We start from the raw sequence: 6,000 nt of genomic DNA on the forward strand, positions 1-6,000 counted from the left end.
TGGGGACCCTGGTCCCTTCATTTCTCTCTTTTACATCCTGACCACATGGTGGACATTTTCACCATGTTCTCCCACCATGGCCTGCTGTCTCACCACAGGCCCAAATGACAGGGCCAAGGAGTGAAATTTCTGAAGCTGTGAGCCAAGATAAACCTTTTGGCTTTTGAAGTTGATTATCTTGGGCAAAGTTTTAGAAGTAACAGGAAGCTGTCAAACACAGAAAAAACAGATTGGGCCAATGCATGGAGAGGTAAAAAAGAAAGGTGTGCTTTAGCAGTGCAAGAAGTCCTGTGCTGCCAGAGTACAAAGCTTTAAGAGTGAAGAACAAAGAGTGGAACAGCCCAGCTTCCCCTTTACCACTGGGGAAAGTGGCGCTCCGGGGTCAAGAGTTGCCAGGGGTTGCGAGGTGCAGAACAGTCAAACCAGTGTTCCGGGCCTCCAGACCCAGCACGTTTCTGTTCTAGCACACTTTCTGCCTACGGAGTCTGCTTGAATGATTAATTTCAAAGCCAGCATTTCAGCACACAGAGTAATTTTCCTATGCTGCTTTAGCAATAGACAACTTATTTGAACAAAACACAGTCAAGCCATAGATGAAATTACATGTAAATTTAGGTATATAAAGGATTTTTTTCCCCCTAAGGAAAGGATGGATTATTTAGTAAATTGGGTTAGCACAATTGGCAAACCACTTGTGAAACCTGGACTAATGCCTTTTACCTTTCACTAAAATAAATCCTACATGGGCTAAAGAATTTAACATTAAAAATATGAAATCATTAAGGTAGTGGCAGCAAATACAAGTAAATGTAAAAGATTTTTCTAAGCATGACATCAAAGAAATTATAAAGAAAACTTTGATAAATATGACTATAAGAGTCAACATCTGCTTCCAGCTGTGACAGAGAAACTGGTGCCAGACTTGCTCACCCACAGGGAGAGTCTAGAAAACTGGGTGAAATATGTGCACTAAATGAAGGAACTGCTTTCAGACCGTGCAGTCGTGGGACAGGACAGTCACCCGGCCCTTGTCTAGAGGCAAGGAGGGGCCTGCAGATCCCCATGACCTCCCAGAGTGGAGAGGCTGGGCAGAGCTTAGGCTGGGCAGAGCTTAGGCTGGGCAGGCAGTCAAACATGGGGCAGCACCAGGAGCAGAAGCTCCACCGATCTGCAGACCCATCCAGTCCCCTCTTCCCAACCTTCAGAAACACAAACAGCACTCACTGTAGGGCCGATCAGCAGGGCGGCCCAGAGAGCCACTGCTGGGCACCTCTGAGGGAACAAGTCTCACGGCTCAGAGACAGGGAGATGTTCAGAGTCTGGCCGGCCACAGTGGGATCATCTCACTGAACCCGGAGCATCCAGAAGGGCTATACCTAGCGACAGAGATAAAGTAATCCTAGAGAAAGACCACTCCAGAGCTGTCCTAAAACATCTAAAACAGGCTTCCAAAGAAGGCAACTGCCCTGACCGTCACTTACCTGCCAAAGCCAAGGGTGGCACTCCTTCAAGGAGATGGACACGGTCTAGCTACCGAATAACGTGATACTGACAATGTCAAACATATAACAAAAAGTCACTACATTTATAAAGAAGCAGGAAAATGTGAGCAAAAACATATGACCCATAGTAAAAAAAAAAGATTCAATATATACAAACCCCAAGTGGATGGGATTATGGAAATAACAGTCACAGACACTTAACTACTATAAATACATCCAAGGGCTTAAAGCTGTTCATACTATTTTCTCATGTTGAGTTTAATAACTACGATCTGTAATGGTGTCACCTCTCTCAGTGCTAATTTTAGGACTATTCTCCCTTTTTACTAATCACTCTAGTTAGAGATTTTTCAACTTTATCTTTTTTAACAAATAAGCATTAGCTTTATTGATTGTATTGTTTTTCTATTTCATTAATTTCTGCTTTTCACCATTTCCTTTATTTTTACTTACTACATAATCATTTACTCTTCTGCTTTTTGTTTTTGTGGGTTGTTTTGTTAATGTTAGAAGCTAACATCATTTATGTGAGGCCTTTCTTATTTTCTGACATAAGTATTTTGGGGCCATAAGTTTGCCTGTATATGTTGCTTTTAGAGCAATTTACAAATTTTGATATGTTGTGTTTTCATTTTTTTCTCAGTTCAAAATACTCTTAAATTTACCCTTTGATTTCTTCTTTGATCCACAAGTTACTTTAAACAGATTCTTTTTTTTTTCTTCAAATAAGTTGGCCTTTGTAGGAGCAGACACGACTCATGGCCCTGCTCAGAACTACGTGCTGTTTTTCCTCATCCTTGCAGATGGCACTGTCCCCACCCTGCTGCTCAGGAACCATGGTCCAGGGGTTGGAGAGACCTTGGCTCCCGGGGCCTCTCATTGCTGATGGCCCCAGTGTCTCCCTCCTGTTCCAGGGCCTAGAGACATAGAAATGCGGGGCTCCTCTGTGTCCGGTGCCTCAGAGATCACTGTCCTTGTTTGCTTGATTCCTGAGACTTGCAAACCTTAGTGCTAAGCGTTCTGTCTAGTGGTCCAGGGCTGTCATATGTGGGAAGGTAGATCTGTAACTTTTTCCTCCACTTTAGTCAGAAGCAGGAAGTCCTAAGATATTTCCTTTTTAAGGAAAAAATAACAATGTTTTATGGGATCTGTAATGTGCAAGTGAACTGCATAATAGAAGCTACACGGAGTTCTGGTGTGGAGAAATAGAAGCATCTATTTGTAGAGTGATTACATTTGTTATGAAGTGGAATTAAACTATTGGAAGATGTCCAGTAATAAACATGTTTACTGTAGATCTGAGAGAAAGTAATATAAAGCAAAGAAACATATCTAATAATCAAATAAAGGAGGGAATATGGAATAGAAAAATAACTAATTGAGCCAAAGAAGATAAGAAAAGAGGAAAACTAACAAAGAACAGATGAAACAAAGAAAAAAATAACAAGACAGTGCCAACATATTAATGGTGATATCAAGGGTAAATACTGTAACCAAGCCAGTCTAAAGGCAGGGCTCCTTTAACTGGACAAAAAAAGAGAGCAAGACTTGTCTCTGTTGTGTTTACAGGAAAACATTTTAAATTTAAAGATGCAGGTGAAAAGCAAAAAGACAAGAAATGATATTCCTGTAAAGACTAGTCAAAGTGGGTAGAGAGTTGGTGAAAATGTCTACGTGAAAAATCAGACAATGAAAACTTTGGGCAAAGACTATCACCAGACATGAAGAATATTTCATAGTGACAAAAGCTTAAGTGCTTCAGTGCTTTAAGAATTCATTAGGATCTTAATTGTACATCCTTCTGATTACAGGTCTTCACAACGCCCAAAGAAAAACTGATAAAACTGCAATAATTAAGCTCTTCAGACCTTCTAGTTCCTCTCTGTTTTCTCCTTGTGTCCTTATTCTAACTGATGAAAATGATCTGATAAGACTTCCTCCTATGACTGTGAATTTTATTATTTTTAAAATTTTTAATTTTTTGTTAATTTTTATGCACTCTAAGGCTATGTGCCATTAAGCACATAAAACTTTTGAGCTGTCACAACTCCTTAGTAGTTTGACATTTTGTTTGCTGTGAAATATTTGTCTCAATCCCTACTCAAGTTCGTTTTCTCAAAATCTACTTTGTCTATTTTGGTCTAGTTATGTCCACTTTCCTCTAGTATTTGTGTGGTAGATCTTTTTTCTATCCCTTGATTTTCAATCCTTTTCTTCCTTATATTAAAGATATTTCTTGTAATAGCTGAAAACAGATATTCCTTTTTAATCTAGTCTGAAATTCCCGTTAAAATGTAGAAGTACTTATTCTAACTATTTTTAATGCAAGTACTTACAGATTTGGGCTTGTATCTGCTATTTGCTGTTTATTTTTGGCATGCTTGTCTATTTTCTGTTTCTTTCCTTGGAGTAAGTATTTTACATTATTCTGCATTCCACCCCAATTAGCTTGATAATTATCCATTTTAAAAATCCATTATTTTAGAGACAGTCTGATGTGCACTCTTGACCTGCAGCAGACACTGTGTTGTTATTGTCTGACGTAAGTTGGTGTGTTTACTTCTCTGACAGCGCAAGGATCTTAAAACACTTTAGTGCCACCTCCTAGATTTTTCACTTCTGTTGTTGTTAATATTTCTTTACCCCAAAATATTACATCACAGCATCATATGATAAATAATTTAGAATACCTGCATATTTACCATTCCCATAGCCTTTCCTATATCCCAAACTTCCATCTGGGTTCTTTCCTCTTGCCTACAGAATGTCTTTTAGCATTTGTCTTAAGATGAATTTGTTGTAACAATCCCTCTTTGATTTGCTTGTCTAAAAACATTATTTTCATGTTATGAAAGATTTTTTGTCAGACAATTCTAGGCTGCCATTATATGTACTTTAATTTTCATGCACTCTGATGGTATTGTTCCACTGTCTTCTGGAGTCCACTGATTCTGCCCTACTGTTGCACTTTTGAGTGCATTATTTTTTCTCTGGCTGCTTTTAGTGAGTTCATTGGTCTCTGGCTTTCAGCAGTTTTGCTATAATGGCCTGAAATAATGCTTTGGTAACCAACACCTGAGCAGGTCCTCAATGTCCTCCTACTGGTACCCACTGCCCTACCCATCAGCTCCCCCATACCACACAGAACATCTTGTTCTGCATGAATAGGTATTTGAAACAGCCAGGTCAGCCACCGTGAGAAGCAGAACTCTTCACACTTGAAGAATGAAGTTTTTCCTTCAAGTGATAATACCTTGCCAGACCTGATCATCCCTTGCACCTTATTTTTGTAACTTATTTCTTGAAGCTTACAGGCACTCATACCATATGCATTTCTGAGTGAGTTTCTAGCTCTTTCCATCAACAGTATGTTTGCAAGACCGCACACACTGTGCACAGTTGTAGTTTGCTGCCTGTCTTCGCAGTGTTGTAGTCTTTTCTGTGAAATCTTTGTCTTTGTGTATTCTGCTGTTTACAGGCATGTGAGCACTTTATACATTGGGGCTTTCACAAAGAATGATGCCATGAGAAGCACTGCACAGCACCTCACTGAGGAAGCTGTTCAGATGGAAAATTAGCCCATGAAAAGATGCTCATCATTGCTTGTCATCATGGAGCTGCAAGTTAAACCTGCAACAAGACATCACTACATACAGCAGCGACACTGCCGGATGCTGGCCAGGACATGGAGCAACAAGAACTCACCTGCTGCAGGCTGGAGTGCAAAGCACACAACCACTTTGGAAGACAGTCTTGCACTCTTTTACAGAGTGAAACACAGTCTTAACATCTGATCCAACAGTCATCCTATTTAGATGTTTACTTAACTGCCTTGAGAACTTATGTGCACATAAAAATCAGCACACAAATGCTCATAGCAACATTACTTACATTTATTGCAAATAGAAGCAACCTAGGAGTTCTTCAGTAGTTTAGAATGGAAAAACAAAAGGTGGTACATCCATACAGTGAAATATCACACAGCAAGGAAAAAAAGCTTGACCTGTCAAGCTAGGAAAAGATGGAGAAACCTAAAATTCTGCAATGAGGATGTCACTTACCAGTGTGTCTTTGTCCTAACAATTCATAACCCCAGTTTTATTATGAGAAAAATATCTGACAAATTTCAACGGTGGAGTAACCTACCAAGTACATGATCTGTGCTCTTTACAACTGTCAGCATCATCTAAACTGGGAAGGACGAGCTAAGAAACCGCCAGAGAAGGGGAAGCCAAAGACACATGACGACCAGTAGTGTCGTGGATGGGATCCTGGATCAGAAAAGGAGCATTAGGCAAACACTAAAGAACACAAGTGAGCTACGGCCGTTAGTTAATAATTACGTCTACTGGTTCTGAGCTTATACCCCATATTCATTGTTTCTCCCCCATGACAAAGGCAGAAGTTTTCTAGCTCCTATTGAAGACCAACTCCCTTCACTGGATCTCTGAATCTTAGATCTCCTTTATTTAAGGACTTTGATACTGCCGTGACATCC

The sequence above is a fragment of the Chinchilla lanigera genome, unplaced genomic scaffold (assembly GCF_000276665.1).
Source record: "Chinchilla lanigera isolate Chin_1 unplaced genomic scaffold, ChiLan1.0 scaffold00132, whole genome shotgun sequence".
NCBI lineage: Eukaryota > Metazoa > Chordata > Mammalia > Rodentia > Chinchillidae > Chinchilla > Chinchilla lanigera.